The following is a 17,749-nucleotide window of genomic DNA, read 5'->3' on the forward strand; positions in this document are numbered from 1 at the left end:
CGGATCAATGACACACAAAGCGTGGGTATCCATTGATTCCCACATTCTTCAGGTGCCTTTCGTGAGAGCATTATGCTGGGTTCCCCCTGTTCTAAGACCACAACAATGCGGGCGTTTAGACATCCACAAACAACTTTTTAAAGAATGGGAGAAAATAAAGACTCTATACCCTCATATTTCTTCCATTAGATCTCCATTTTTCCCAATAATTCTTAACATGGAAATGGTGGGGGGATTGGACAGGGGATTTAGAAGGCTCAAGGAATGGGGATACACAATCCCATTAAATAGGTTTTTGGAGAATGGAAAGTTACTGGACAGACATAGGTTAGATACTATAGCAGATGGGCAGTACACACACTGGCTTAAATATGCACAACTCCAGCATTTCCTCCAGACATCTCCCCACAAGAAGGAGTTTCTCCGCCCTATGACTGCTTTTGAGAAGTTATGCGATAGAGAGACTGCAATACGCGGCTCTCTGTCCCTATCTCGGCGTCTTTTATTAGAACCTCAAAGTACCACACTTCCAAACTTTACAACAAGATGGGCACACAACTTACACACTGATATTGACGAGGAATCTTGGCACACTATATTCCAAAGAATGAAAAAATCCTCTATTTCTCCACAAATACTTGAAATGAATTATAAGATTTTATCTCGCTGGTATCTGACCCCGGCTAGATTAAGCACCATATACCCTGACTCCTCACGTATGTGTTGGAGGGGTTGTGGTGGACAGGGTAGTTTGTTACACATGCGGTGGGATTGTGCCATAATAACAGGATTCTGGAAGGAACTAGAGGCATACTTTCAGGGACTGGTGGGAGACGCATTCCGGCTAACACCTAGAATAGCATTACTAAACGACACCACTCACATTACATGTAAGTTGAGAAGCCTTATAATACAAATAGGACTGAATGGAGCTCGTTCCCTAATAGCTAGAGCATGGAAGACGTCATTGCCCCCAACCAAAGAGATGTGGCTAGAGAGGACATCTGAACTCATATGTATGGAGGAGTATGGGTACTTAAAACGGGGTAGGCTAACCTTCTTTCTAGATGCCAAATTTCTATGGGAAACCACACACTTGCCATCCACACACTTAACACAATAATTTCAGACCCAAGCGAGTGGAGAGACCAATGACTGGAGAGTGGACTTGCTTCTCCCCCTTCCTTCCCGGCTCGTGGACCAGGGATGACCCTGAGGAGTTACGCCAACAATAGGTGAGTTAGCATAGTAGAAGAGGATAGGTAAGACGGATAGCTCCTAAGACTTTGAGTAATGCTACACATATACGTGGTATTTTGTACCTAGGAACACTGAGTTAGTTAGTAGTTAAGTTAAGTTATGTTGGTACTGTAACATTGTCTGAACAACCCTAATTGTAAAACAAATAAGATGTACAATGATGGTATGATATCTTATGTAAATTGAAAACATAACAAATAAAAACAAAATTATATTTTCATGATTCGTATAGAAGATGCAATTTTAAACAACTTTCCAACATACTTATATTATCACATTTCCTTTATTCTCTTGGTATCCTTTGTTGAATTCATTCCTTGGGTACTAACCTGCTCAATATGTGTGTAAGAAACATATAAAAAGCAAGAATGAGGGTGCAGTAAATTTCTCATTCGCTAGGGCAGCACTAAACATGAATACATCCCTGGGATGTTATTATACTACAAATATATTTGTTTTTGCTAACCATATGTAAAGATATGTGAATGACAATCCTGTTTTATTGGAATGGGAGTGTATATGAATACATAGAATGACAGGTACAATTTATTACTAAAACAAAGACGATTGAGCTTTTTATTTCTATATAAGTAATATAATTAATAGAGCACTATTATTATTATCTTATGGGTAGATTACGAGTTATGCGTTCGTGTTTTAACGCTAAAAAAATTGTCATTTCAGCATTAAAACAGCAACGGAACCATTACGAGTCTTGTCGGTATAGCTGTACCGCAAGCCTTTTAGCCTGTAACGCAACGTCAGTCCCGCACTCGTAAAAATTATGTTTTTTCATGGGACTTCCTTAGCGCAGCCATTACGAGTTTTGCAGTGAGGCTAAAAAGCTTGCCTTACACCCAATAACGTCAAGTTCCTTACCACCATCTAAGAGCAGTAGTTATGAGTTTTACGCAACAAAACTGTTACATAAAACTCATAACTAAAAGGTTACAAAGTACACTAACACCCATAAACTACCTATTAACCCCTAAACCGAGGCCTTCATGCATTGCAAACACTATTTTAAAGTTATTAACCCCTAATCTGCCGCTCCCGACATCTCTGCCACTAATAAAATATATTAACCCCTATTCCGCCGCTCCTCGACATCACCGCCACTATACTAAATTAATTAACCCCTATTCCCCCGCACCCCAACATCACCCACACTATAATAAATATATTAACCCCTATTCCGCCGATCCCCGACACTATAATAAACCTATTAATCCCTAAACCGCAAGCCCCCCACAATGAAATATACTAAATTAAACTGTTAACCCCTAAACCGAAAGCCCCCACATTGCAATAAACCAATTTAAACTAGTAACCCCTAAACCTAACGCTCCCCTAACTTTATATTAAAATTACAATTTCCCTATCTTAAATTAAATTAAAACTTAACTGTCAAATTAAAAAACTAAATTTAAACTAACAATTAAACTAATATAACTATTAAACTAAAATTAAACTAACTACCAATTTAAGAAAACTAAAACACACATTAAAAAATTCCTAACACTACTATAAAAATTACAAAGTCTAAAATTACAAAAAATAACAAATTCTAAATTACAAAAAATAACAAACACTAAATTATGAAAAAAATAACAAACAAAATTATCAAAACTAAAAAAGAATTACACCTAATTTAATAGCCCTATAAAAAGAAAAAGCCCACCCAAAATAAAATAAAAAAAACCCTAGCCTACAATAAACTACCAATAGCCCTTAAAAGGGCCTTTTGTAGGGCATTGCCTTAAGTTAAACAGCTCTTTTACCTGTAAAAAAAAAATACAAAGACCCCCCAACAGTAAAACCCACCACCCAACCAACCCCACAAAATAAAAAACCTAACTGTAACAAAAACTTAAGCTACCCATTATCCTGAAAAGGGCATTTTTATGTTAATTGCCCTTTAAAAGGGCATTTAGCTCTTTTGCATTACCCTGAAAAGGGCAAACCATAAACTAAAATAAAAACCTATCCAAAAAAGTTTAAAAAATCCTAACACTAACTCCTGAAGATCCACTTACAGTTTCTGAAGTCCGGACATTCAGACGGCAAAAAGTCTTCATCCAGGTGGCCAGGGCCGGCCCTAGCCATTGCGGGGTCCAAAGCAGGATTCCAAAATGGGGCCCCCTTTCACTCCACCTCCATCTCCGCCCCCAACTCCGCCCCCCCCAAAAAAATAAAGGTTGGACAAAATAAATAAGTAAAGTAAAACTTTTTTTTCAAAATACAAAACCACAACTGTGGAGCACTATGGCATTGTATATATTGCAAATGCACACCATTTGTCCAAGAGATAATGAACAATAATATTTATGAATACAATTGATTATGGCATCATTAGTTATGCACAAGCACAATTGGACAGTTGACTATAACTGTCTGTCTAGGCCTTAGGTCTTTCTTTTTATTTATGATAACAATGTCTTTACAGTCAGAGATAGTGTTTCAAAACCTCAAGTTGCAACCCAAAATAGATAATTATACATACAACAGGTAATGAGATTTCTTTGATCAAAAAGATGTATAAAAATACATACAAATCAAACTTTTACAAATACAATATAAAATATTTTTTTTTATTCTTAATACTAAGGTTAGATGACAAAACTTAATTTTGATATTACATTTGAATCTAACCTTTGTTATAATAAAAGTTATGGTCTACTCTTTGACAGTATATGTAAATAAAAAGGTTTCAAAGACTACCTGACAAGTTTTTCAAGCAATTCCCTTAAAAAGGGACCTCAAAATATAGATTGCCCTCTCAAATGTTCTTTTTAGTGGTTCAATTACCCCAATATAAAGAGTACAAGAAGTATGCCAGCATGATTGAAAACACTAAGAGTTGAGCTGTTGATTGTGTTGGGATTGATGAAAAAAATTGTTAAAGAAAGGCAAGCACATTTAGTTTACAGGGGTTTTGAAGACTAGCAGACTAGTTTTTCAAAAAAATCCCTTAAAAAGGGACCTCAAAATATAGATTGAACCACTAAGAAGAAGATTTGAAAGGGCAATTACCCCAATATAAAGAGAACAAGAAGGATGCCAGAATCTTTTAAATCACTGAGAGTTGAGCTGTTGATTGTTGGAATGATGAAAAAAATTGATTAAGAATAGTAAGCACATGTACTTTACAGGCTACGAATGGATAATGGTTTTGAAGACTACCAGCCCAGTTTTTCAAAAAATTCCCTTAAAAAGGGACCTCAAAATATAGATTGAATCACTAAGAAGAACATTTGAGAAGGTAATTACCCAGTATAAATAGAGTCCAATAATTACAAGAATTATGCCAGCAGCATCCTTTAAATCAATGAGAGTTGAGCTGTTGATTGTTGGAATGATGAAAAAAAAAATGGATCAAGAAAGGCAAGCACATGTACTTTACAGGTTACGAATGGATGCTGGTTTTGAAGAACAACAGACCAGTTTTTTTTTTTGTTTTTTTTTAAAAACTTAAAAAGGGACCTCAAAATATAGATTGAAACACTAAGAAGAACATTTGAGAAGGTAATTACCCCAATATAAATCAAGAAAGGCAAGCACATATAGATTGAACCACTAAGAAGAATATTTGAGAGGGCAATTACCCTAATATAAAGAGAAGAAGAAGTATGCCAGCATCATGTAAATCACTAGTGATCGTGATTAATTGTATTAACTTTGTGTCCTTTCTAATGTTTTCACTGTGCCAATCCATCTTAAACTCTAAAATTAGGGTTGCCAACTTTTGTTTCCAAAACATTTTTTAGTGATTTATTAATCTAATCATTTATATGTCCACAAATTTACAACACAAAACCATTTTGTATCTGTTCCTTTTCTTAGTCACTAATTGCAGAGACCCTGACGATCAGCAAGATCACTGTACTGCCAATGGATGTGCCTTCTTTAAAAAAAATTAAAAAAAGGAGACCTCAAAATATAGATTGAACCACTAAGAAGAACATTGGAGAGGGCTATTACCCCAATATAAAGAGAACAAGAAATATGCCAGAATCTTTGAAATCACTGAGGGTTGAGCTGTTGATTGTTGGAATGATGAAAAAATAGATTAAGAATATCAAAAGCACATGTACTTTACAGGTTACGAATGGATAATGGTTTTGAAGACTACCCGACCAGTTTCTCAAAAAATTCCCTTAAAAAGAGACCTCAAAATATAGATTGAACCACTAAGAAGAACATTGGAGAGGGCTATTACCCCAATATAAAGAGAACAAGAAATATGCCAGAATCTTTAAAATCACTGAGGGTTGAGCTGTTGATTGTTGGAATGATGAAAAAATAGATTAAGAATAGCATGCACATGTACTTTACAGGTTACAAATGGATAATGGTTTTGAAGACTACCAGACCAGTTTCTCAAAATATTTCCTTAAAAAGGGACCTCAAAATATAGATTGAACCACTAAGAAGAATATTTGAGAGGGCAATTACCCTAATATAAAGAGAAGAAGAAGTATGCCAGCATTGTGTAAATCACTAGTGATCATTATTAAATGTATTAACTTTTTGTCCTTTCTAATGTTTTCACTGTGCCAATCCATCTTAAACTATAAAATTAGAGTTGCCAACTTTTGTTTCCAAAATATTTTTTAGTGATTTATTAATCTAAACATTTATATGTCCACACATTTACAACACAAAACCATTTTGTATCTGTTCATTTTCTTAGTCACCAATTGCAGAGACCCTGACCAACAGCAAGATCACTGTACTGCCAATGGATGTGCCTTCTTTTAAAAAAAAAAAAAAAGGAGACCTCAAAATATAGATTGAACCACTAAGAAGAGAGGGCTATTACCCCAATATAAAGAGAACAAGAAATATGCCAGAATCTTTGAAATCACTGAGGGTTGAGCTGTTCATTGTTGGAATGATCAAAAATAGATTAAGAATAGCAAGCACATGTACTTTACAGGTTACAAATGGATAATGGTTTTGAAGACTACCAGACCGGTTTCTCAAAAAATTACCTTAAAAAGGGACCTCAAAATATAGATTGAACCACCACATTGGAGAGGGCTATTACCCCAATATAAGTAAACATGTTAAAAATGACAACAGATTCAATAAGTTTGTATGCAGTCATAGGTCCAACAATATTTGTACAGTAAATGCAATAAGCAGATGTTTACGGTGTACATAAATAGGATCCCCTAAAATTAGGAAACCTTTCAAGGTGAACAGAAGTCATTATCATAACTTAAATGCAAAGACTAGTACAGTACAATAGCCAAAAATATTATAGAAATATTATAATGGCCTCGAAAAGTCAGCCGGTATTTACAATTTAAAAAACTTCTTTTGATAACCTAAAGGGTTACAGGCAGTGCGCATCTCCAGGCAGGGCCAGCAACCCCAAAAATGGAGAGGGGTAAAAGATGGGATGGGGGGTAACAGGTCACATATCAAGGGGAGGGCGGGAGGAAGCGTAGGAGGGGGGGCAAGAGCAAAAGGAAGAGGGTGGGGGGGGCAGGTGAGGGCCTTTAGCTAAATGTCAGATTTGGATAGGGTTGTAAGCTAAATTTTACTGTAGGAGGTACATAGGGACCTCATTATGCCTACATACTTGTCTGCTATCTTCTTGGTAGACAAACCAGGGTTCCCAAATCTGCCAATATAGATCCTCTTTGTCTAGGCTATAGTAATGAAAATCTTTGTTCCATCTTGGCATAGACCTGAATTATAGGGGTTACAACTGTAATGTCTGGGGGTTGAGCCTGCTTCCACGCTCTAGCTATCGCCAGTTTCATGGCTGCGAGAACAAAGACTATCAATTTAGACAGGGGAGTCTGAACTTTTCGTGGGAATATATGTAGGAGGGCAATCTCAGGGGTTAGTGGGGCAGCCAAACCAAGAGCGGAGCAGAGGTCAGATATTTGGTTCCATTTGGGCTGTAATTTTGGGCATTCCCATCATACATGAATATCTGAGCCCCTTTGTCCACATTCTCTCCAACAAAGGGGGGATGCTGATGGGAACATCTGTGAAAGTCTGGAAGGGGTATAGTACCATCTCAAGAACATCTTCATATACGATTCTAAAGTGTCTGCACAATGTACAGTCTTTTTAGTTAAAGTCATAGCTATGTGTAAGTCCTTGTCCGCAATTGGTCTGGATAAATCCCCCTCCCAGGCCCTAAGTTGCCAAGGTCTACCCTGGTTCGTGGACGTCTGTAGTAGATTATAGTGAAATGATATGAGTTTGGGAGTCCTAGCTCAAAGCTGCCACAATTTCTCCTAGGTGGTCAGGGGTCTGTTGGAAACTTTAGAAAATCCCCAGGATAGCAAGAAGGAATATAGTCTGGAATACTCAAATGTGGCCCACAGTGGAGGGTCCTGAACGATAGAACCTAAATTACTCGGACTAAGCAGTGTGCCCGAGGGATATAAATGGGATATCAGTCTCAAGTCCCACTCACCCCACTGCAGTACATGCGTATCAGGTAGGGCTGCAAGTAGAGCCGAAATAGAATGTATAGGAGATGGATGTGGGGTGACATCAGGAAGATTTCTGAGGTTCTGCCATATTTTTAAATTATCTCTAATAATTGCATTCTTAATCCCAAGAGTATCTAACCGATAATCCTTACTCATCGTTTTAATATAATTACAATTATGACAGAAAATCTGACAGCCTTCGAACAAGTTTCGCCATGTTCCACAACAGTTAAATATAACTATGATGACGACGACAGGTACAAAGTGTAAACAATAAAACAATTTTATTTTCGACTGCATTAAAGAGATTTCGATGGTTTGGATTTAACACGTATAGAATTTGGAAATTGCTCCTAAACAACTGCAACATTATCTAACTTGCAACAGTTTTACATATTGGATCAGGAAAGTTGTCATTTGTGGCCTCTTTAATGTGTTCTTGTATCACAAGATCAAAAGTTATTTAACAAGCAGTTCTGCTAAACCTATAAAAAGATTTGTTGTGGGCAAACAATTGTTGTGCTTGTGTGAGCAACCAAGATGCTCAACAGAACTTCCAAAAATTAACAGTTTCTGATAAATTCTGTACAATTGAAAAAAAGTATAGAGCAATGAAGCATTGTATATTAAGTGTGTAGATAATCTAACATGAGCATTTTTCCAGTTGTTAAACCCTCTAGAAGACAAAGCACTTTGGCACTTACTAGAAAATAACCGACAGTAAAAACAAAATATTCGGTCTGAACTTACTGAATACACAAGCCAATTACGATAAATAACCTCACCATTTGAGAGTTTTCTTTTACAAAGAATTTTAGAAAAATGTCATCCATTTTTATTTTTTGGAAAGTCCTTCTGTGTAATTTTTTGAGGACCTTTTTGTACTAGATAATCTCTTATATTTTGATTTATGTATTCTGGCCAGCATGCAGGATCATCTGAAATGTTAATTTGCTCTTTATCTGGAGGATGTGTTTTGGGGTCTCTAATCTGTTCTTCCACTGGAAAATGGATAACTGCCCCATCTGTACTCTGTTCTTCACCTGGAAAATGTATAACTGGACCATCTCTATTCTGTTCTTCATCTGGAAAATGTATAACTGGACCATCTCTATTCTCTTCTTCATCTGGAAGATGGATAACTGTATTATCTCTATTCTGTTCTTCTGCTGGAAGATGGATAACTGGACCATCTGTACTGTGTTCTTTATGTGAAAGATGGATAACTGTACCATTTGTGCTGCTCTCACTTGACTCTATTTCCTTTATTTCTTCATTAGAAACTTATTCTAACGATCCATTGTGAATTTCAATGGCTTCCACAAACTCTTCATTGATCATGTCATGAATCTGTACCTGGGCTTCTGGTTTGTACAGATACTTGTTCATCGAGCCAAATAATTTTTGCTCATCTTGTTTTTGTGCTTTGCTGATTTTTCTTTTTTTACTTCCGCTCAAGTATTTTCTTGCAAGGTCTCTAGCTCTTTTGGACATCTTGAAGACATATAACCTGAAACATTGGGGAAAGAAAAAAAAGAAAAAAAACCTCGACTACAGGGGGCGATAGTAAGCGCTGAATAGCTTAAAAGGCTGGAAACTAAATTCTGGCGAATAATTTATTCCATATACATTCAAATTAAAATCACAGATAAAATTTTAAAACACAATGTTCATATATAAATACAGTAAAATTCTGTTCATGGATCCATGAAATATTCCAGGAGTTTTGTACCTGGCTACTTTAGTTATACAAAACCTTGAATGTAGCTATCTTCAAAGTTCTTATGTGTGTTTAGGATAGATTAATAAGTCGGTTACCTGACTTTGGCGTTCTAGATATGGTTCTATTGTCAGTGGATGAAAAAAATGTGTGGACTGTGGTTCAGATCAGACCAATGTGATGTGTAACAATAAACAATAAACAATATATCAACTTTCAAATAAACATTAAAATCTCAGCACATGATGGTGTAAAAACATTCGTTCAAACTTCAATATAAAATTAAAAAAATAATGCAATAATCAAAGGCGTGTGAGATCCGTTACCGGACCAAGTGGAGGAGGGGCTGTGAAAGAACGTGATGTTGATGCAAAAAGTAGGTGTTTAACCCCAGAGAAATGTGAATCCACACTAGCGCTAGTGAAAAAAAAAAAAATATATATATATAAAAAATATATATAAAAATATATATATAGTTCAATGTAGATCAATCTTGAACAGATGAAAAAATGTGAGACAGATGAAAATAATGTGAATCTTCAAAAATAAATGAATAATCCCCTTGAAAAATAAAACAAAATTATCCGCAATCCAAAAGTGTAAAATTACGTAAAACAAATATAAATTTTGATGGGCAAAAGTCTAAATTGGCAGAGATTCTATATAGGTGCTCCTAAACACAGAGCCGCTTCAGCACCCTAGGTGCCAGATCCGGAGGTCGTAGTTACCAACTGGTAAGTGATATTGTTAGTGTCTATGATGGAAGTCCATATAGTATATATAGAAATGTTGTTCATAAAGTCAATATCACAAAAATGTAAAAATATAAAATGATGAAAAGCCTGAAAGAGAAAAAAAGAAACAATAGTGCAACACTGTATATAAGGGACAATAGTGGTATAATAATCAAGCTCACCAGTATGTCTGTCAACGCGTTTCGGCCACGATTTGGCCTTTCTCAAGACTATACTGAATTTGTGTGGACTGGGAGCTTATAAAGCCTAGATGTGGGATTGTTTGTGGGCGGTTTTGGCGCCAAATTTTGAGAGGGTAATCCCCTTCCTGTTTGCCTCAAAGCATCTCTGGGAAATTTTGAGAGGGTAATCCCCTTCCTGTTTGCCTCAAAGCATCTCTGGGAAATGTACAAATATTATCTTAGTCTGATTTTCATCATAGTTTTCTATCTTCTTATATCAGTATTGGTTATATGATATAGTGCAAATTATCAAAAAAAAAATTATTTTAAAAATGTGTCCCGGATCTATAACATACGTAATGCCGTTAGGGCTCTAAGTTAACCTTCTACCGTATTATGAAGTATAAATCTTTCTCTAGTATGTTACATCTTACAGTGTATTCCTTTCTTCGGAATAAGGAGTGTGGGGGCTAGTATTTGGATTTCGATCGCTTAGTTTGTTTTTATTGGGAGAAAATTGATATTTCAGAACCGGATGTGACGGCTCCCGTGTTGTTGTCTGGTGTATGTAATTCTATCATGGGCTTCCGGTTTGTTGTTCTATTACTGCTACTACTATATGTAGCTTACGGATGTTATACATTCTGACTAAATCTACTTGTTTGTGTGAGGGGATATAGTGGCTGATACTTGGATTTCGATAACATAGTTCATTATTGTGAAAAAAGGGGGTTTCAGAACCGCATATGACGGCTCCCATGGTGCTATCTGGTATATGTATTCTAATGTGGATTTCCGGTTTTACCCATTGCTCCATAAATGTTACTGCTGTGTGCTGCTCACAAATGTTGTAAATAATGAGTGAATCTACTCTCCTGTGTGAGCTTTCTCTCCTATGTAAACCTCAAAAATATTTAAAATATTTAAAACATTTAAAATATTTAAAAATATTTGTTTATTTATATATTTAGTTTCTCCGTTTTATTCAGTAATTATATAATTGGGTATCTTCTTATGTTTGTATGTTAACTCGTAAGTGAGATAGTCTCTCTGATAATTAGGATGTACCCATGTGGTTCCTCAGCTATGTGTGAGCTCATTGTCAACTCAGTTACATTAATGTCACTAGTTTGGAGTTATGAGGATAGTGTTTTTAGAATAAATATCTATGTGGTTGTGTCTGAATCTAGGATACGCCCAGTTTGGGTCTCTGTATACAACATTAGTCTAATGGTAGTTTTGGCAGCTACGTTTATAGTGGATAAAGTCCCTATTGGCTTTATTGAGATGTACCTTAGTTTTTTCTTTATATGACATACCTGATTGTTACATTACTTAATAGTCGTGGTGTGTGTGATAAGTCCGATCTTGACACCACTTAGCGATCGTGATATCTATCCGGGTATAGTCCCAACCTTAAGTGTGTGTGTTAGCTTCTATAATTTGTTCTTAACAGAGGGCTGATACTGTGCTCAGGATAGATGATTCTGATATTCGGAATAATTCTTTTGAGTATATTTGAACTGTATGACTGGGACGTGTTTGTGAAAACTTATGTGGACCTATACGTACATAAGTAAATAAATGGGTCTTCATGTTCATATCGACTCTAAAAGGTTTCCATCTATGGGGAATAATTTGGATATATTCTCTAAATGTATCGTCATGATTGGTTTTATTTTATTTTAGTTTATTTTTTGTTATTTCATAATCCTATTTTCCGGATTATGAGCTATATGTATGGATCTGTTATCAATCGTGTAGTCAGAGGCCCACTGGCTTTCGCTACTAAATCTCTAGATGGAAAGGCTATCTGGCTTTTGGTTCTTGGTAACTGATCTAGGGGACACTCTTATTATAGAAGATGGACCTACTGCCTAAATTAATGGCAGTTAGTTTTATGATTCTCTTCTTTTGTAGAAGGGAACTCTCTGTTGTTTGGATCTGCCTGAGGATCTTGGCTAGTGCAGAGTAAGAAGATGAGCAAGGTCTTCCTTGTGATTGAGACCTTTGGGAAAAAGGCAATCCAGCATAAATATCCATTTGGATTCATTATATAAAAGTTTCTGCTCATGGTTCCCTCCCCGCCAGTTTCTTCTGACTTTCTGTATTCCAAAGAAACTAAAATCCTTCATATTCCCCTTGTGGATGGTAGCAAAATGTTTGTATAGTGGGGTATCTACTTTTCCCTTTTCTATACAGAGGATATGCTCCCTCATCCTGTCCTTAAGGGCTCTTGATGTTTGCCCTATGTATTGGAGACCACAGGAGCAAGAGATTAGATATATGACGTTCTTGTCGCTGCATCTGATCAGGTCTCTGATCTTATTTCTTTCATGTAATTAGCAAGAGTCCATGAGCTAGTGACGTATGGGATATACATTCCTACCAGGAGGGGCAAAGTTTCCCAAACCTCAAAATGCCTATAAATACACCCCTCACCACACCCACAAATCAGTTTTACAAACTTTGCCTCCTATGGAGGTGGTGAAGTAAGTTTGTGCTAGATTCTACGTTGATATGCGCTCCGCAGCAGGTTGGAGCCCGGTTTTCCTCTCAGCGTGCAGTGAATGTCAGAGGGATGTGAGGAGAGTATTGCCTATTTGAATGCAATGATCTCCTTCTACGGGGTCTATTTCATAGGTTCTCTGTTATCGGCCATAGAGATTCATCTCTTACCTCCCTTTTCAGATCGACGATATACTCTTATATATACCATTACCTCTGCTAATTTTCGTTTCGGTACTGGTTTGGCTTTCTACAAACATGTAATGAGTGTCCTGGGGTAAGTAAGTCTTATTTTCTGTGACACTCTAAGCTATGGTTGGGCACTTTTTTATAAAGTTCTAAATATATGTATTCAAACATTTATTTGCCTTGACTCAACATTCCTTATTTTCAGACAGTCAGTTTCATATTTGGGATAATGCATTTGAATCAATCATTTTTTCTTACCTTAAAAATTTGACTTTTTCCCTGTGGGCTGTTAGGCTCGCGGGGGCTGAAAATGCTTCATTTTATTGCGTCATTCTTGGCGCAGACTTTTTTGGCGCAAAAAAATCTTTTCTGTTTCCGGCGTCATACGTGTCGCCGGAAGTTGCGTCATTTTTTTGACGTTCTTTTGCGCCAAAAATGTCGGCGTTCCGGATCTGGCGTCATTTTTGGTGCCAAAAGCATTTAGGCGCCAAATAATGTGGGCGTCTTATTTGGCGCTAAAAAATATGGGCGTCGCTTTGTCTCCACATTATTTAAGTCTCAATTTTCATTGCTTCTGGTTGCTAGAAGCTTGTTCCTTGGCATTTTTTCCCATTCCTGAAACTGTCATTTAAGGAATTTGATCAATTTTGCTTTATATGTTGTTTTTTCTCTTACATATTGCAAGATGTCTCACGTTGCATCTGAGTCAGAAGATACTTCAGGAAAATCGCTGTCTGGTGCTGGAACTACCAAAGCTAAGTGTATCTGCTGTAAGCTTTTGGTAGCTGTTCCTCCAGCTGTTGTTTGTTCTAATTGTCATGACAAACTTGTTAATGCAGATAATATTTCCTTTAGTAATGTACCATTACCTGTTGCAGTTCCATCAACATCTAATGTTCAGAGTGTTCCTGATAACATAAGAGATTTTGTTTCTGAATTCATTAAGAAGGCTATGTCTGTTATTCCTCCTTCTAGTAAACATAAAAAATCTTTTAAAACTTCTCTTTATACAGATGAATTTTTAAATGAACATCATCATTCTGATTCTAATGACTCTTCTGGTTCAGAGGATTCTGTCTCAGAGGTTGATGCTGATAAATCTTCATATTTATTTAAAATGGAATTTATTCGTTCTTTGCTTAAAGAAGTACTAATTGCTTTAGAAATTGAGGATTCTGGTCCTCTTGATACTAAATCTAAACGTTTAGATAAGGTCTTTAAATCTCCTGTGGTTATTCCAGAAGTTTTTCCTGTTCCTGGTGCTATTTCTGAAGTAATTTCCAGAGAATGGAATAATTTGGGTAATTCATTTACTCCTTCTAAACGTTTTAAGCAATTATATCCTGTGCCGTCTGATAGATTAGAATTTTGGGACAAAATCCCTAAAGTTGATGGGGCTATTTCTACCCTTGCTAAACGTACTACTATTCCTACGTCAGATGGTACTTCGTTTAAGGATCCTTTAGATAGGAACATTGAATCCTTTCTAAGAAAAGCTTATCTGTGTTCAGGTAATCTTCTTAGACCTGCTATATCATTGGCTGATGTTGCTGCAGCTTCAACTTTTTGGTTGGAAACTTTAGCGCAACAAGTAACAGATCATGATTCTCATAATATTATTATTCTTCTGCAACATGCTAATAATTTTATCTGTGATGCCATTTTTGATATTATCAGAGTTGATGTCAGGTTTATGTCTCTAGCTATTTTAGCTAGAAGAGCTTTATGGCTTAAAACTTGGAATGCTGATATGTCTTCTAAATCGACTCTACTTTCCATTTCTTTCCAGGGTAACAAATTATTTGGTTCTCAGTTGGATTCTATTATCTCAACTGTTACTGGTGGGAAAGGAACTTTTTTACCACAGGATAAAAAATCTAAGGGTAAAAACAGGACTAATAATCATTTTCGTTCCTTTCGTTTCAACAAAGAACAAAAGCCTGATCCTTCTTCCTAAGGAGCAGTTTCAGTTTGGAAACCATCTCCAGTCTGGAATAAATCCAAGCCTTCTAGAAAAGCAAAGCCAGCTTCTAAGTCCACATGAAGGTGCGGCCCTCATTCCAGCTCAGCTGGTAGGGGGCAGGTTACATTTTTTCAAATAAATTTGGATCAATTCTGTTCACAATCTTTGGATTCAGAACATTGTTTCAGAAGGGTACAGAATTGGTTTCAAGATAAGACCTCCTGCAAAGAGATTTTTTCTTTCCCGTGTCCCAGTAAATCCAGTGAAAGCTCAAGCATTTCTGAATTGTGTTTCAGATCTAGAGTTGGCTGGAGTAATTATGCCAGTTCCAGTTCTGGAACAGGGGCTGGGGTTTTATTCGAATCTCTTCATTGTACCAAAGAAGGAGAATTCCTTCAGACCAGTTCTGGATCTAAAAATATGGTAACTGTAAGGACTATCTTGCCTTTTGTTCAGCAAGGGCATTATATGTCCACTATAGATTTACAGGATGCATATCTACATATTCCGATTCATCCAGATCACTATCAGTTCCTGAGATTCTCTTTCCTGGACAAGCATTACCAGTTTGTGGCTCTGCCGTTTGGCCTAGCTACAGCCCCAAGAATTTTTACAAAGGTTCTCGGTGCCCTTCTGTCTGTAATCAGAGAACAGGGTATTGTGGTATTTCCTTATTTGGACGATATCTTGGTACTTGCTCAGTCTTTACATTTAGCAGAATCTCATACGAATCGACTTGTGTTGTTTCTTCAAGATCATGGTTGGAGGATCAATTCACTAAAAAGTTCATTGATTCCTCAGACAAGGGTAACCTTTCTGGGTTTCCAGATAGATTCAGTGTCCATGACTCTGTCTTTAACAGACAAGAGACGTCTAAGATTGATTTCAGCTTGTCGAAACCTTCAGTCACAATCATTCCCTTCGGTAGCCTTATGCATGGAAATTCTAGGTCTTATGACTGCTGCATCGGACGCAATCCCCTTTGCTCGTTTTCACATGCGACCTCTTCAGCTCTGTATGCTGAACCAATGGTGCAGGGATTACACAAAGATATCTCAATTAATATCTTTAAAACCGATTGTACGACACTCTCTGACATGGTGGACAGATCACCATCGTTTAATTCAGGGGGCTTCTTTTGTTCTTCCGACCTGGACTGTAATTTCAACAGATGCAAGTCTTACAGGTTGGGGAGCTGTGTGGGGATCTCTGACGGCACAAGGAGTTTGGGAATCTCAGGAGGTGAGAATACCGATCAATATTTTGGAACTCCGTGCAATTTTCAGAGCTCTTCAGTCTTGGCCTCTTCTGAAGACAGAATCGTTCATTTGTTTTCAGACAGACAATGTCACAACTGTGGCATACATCAATCATCAAGGAGGGACTCACAGTCCTCTGGCTATGAAAGAAGTATCTCGAATTCTGGTTTGGGCGGAATCCAGCTCCTGTCTAATCTCTGCGGTTCATATCCCAGGTATAGACAATTGGGAAGCGGATTATCTCAGTCGCCAAACGTTGCATCCGGGCGAATGGTCTCTTCACCCAGAGGTATTTCTTCAGATTGTTCAAATGTGGGAACTTCCAGAAATAGATCTGATGGTGTCTCATCTAAACAAGAAACTTCCCAGGTATCTGTCCAGATCCCGGGATCCTCAGGCGGAGGTAGTGGATGCATTATCACTTCCTTGGAAGTATCATCCTGCCTATATCTTTCCGCCTCTAGTTCTTCTTCCAAGAGTAATCTCCAAGATTCTGAAGGAATGCTCGTTTGTTCTGCTGGTAGCTCCGGCATGGCCTCACAGGTTTTGGTATGCGGATCTTGTCCGGATGGCCTCTTGCCAACCGTGGACTCTTCCGTTAAGACCAGACCTTCTGTTGCAAGGTCCTTTTTTCCATCAGGATCTCAAATCCTTAAATTTAAAGGTATGGAGATTGAACGCTTGATTCTTGGTCAAAGAGGTTTCTCTGACTCTGTGATTAATACTATGTTACAGGCTCGGAAATCTGTTTCTAGAGAGATATATTATAGAGTCTGGAAGACTTATATTTCTTGGTGTCTTTCTCATCATTTTTCTTGGCATTCTTTTAGAATTCCGAGAATTTTACAGTTTCTTCAGGATGGTTTAGACAAAGGTTTGGCCCACAAGTTCCTTGAAAGGACAAATCTCTGCTCTTTCTGTTCTTTTTCACAGAAAGATTGCTAATCTTCCTGATATTCATTGTTTTGTACAAGCTTTGGTTCGTATAAAACCTGTCATTAAGTCAATTTCTCCTCCTTGGAGTTTGAATTTGGTTCTGGGGGCTCTTCAAGCTCCTCCTTTTGAACCCATGCATTCATTGGACATTAAATTACTTTCTTGGAAAGTTTTGTTCCTTTTGGCGATCTCTTCTGCCAGAAGAGTCTCTGAATTATCTGCGCTTTCTTGTGAGTCTCCTTTTCTGATTTTTCATCAGGATAAGGCAGTGTTGCGAACTTCTTTTGAATTTTTACCTAAGGTTGTGAATTCCAACAACATTAGTAGAGAAATGGTGGTTCCTTCATTATGTCCTAATCCTAAGAATTCTAAGGAGAAATCGTTGCATTCTTTGGATGTTGTTAGAGCTTTGAAATATTATGTTGAAGCTACTAAGTCTTTTCGAAAGACTTCTAGTCTATTTGTTATCTTTTCCGGTTCTAGAAAAGGCCAGAAAGCTTCTGCCATTTCTTTGGCATCTTGGTTGAAATCTTTAAT

Source organism: Bombina bombina, chromosome 10 (genome assembly GCF_027579735.1).
Source record: "Bombina bombina isolate aBomBom1 chromosome 10, aBomBom1.pri, whole genome shotgun sequence".
Taxonomy (NCBI): Eukaryota; Metazoa; Chordata; class Amphibia; order Anura; family Bombinatoridae; genus Bombina; species Bombina bombina.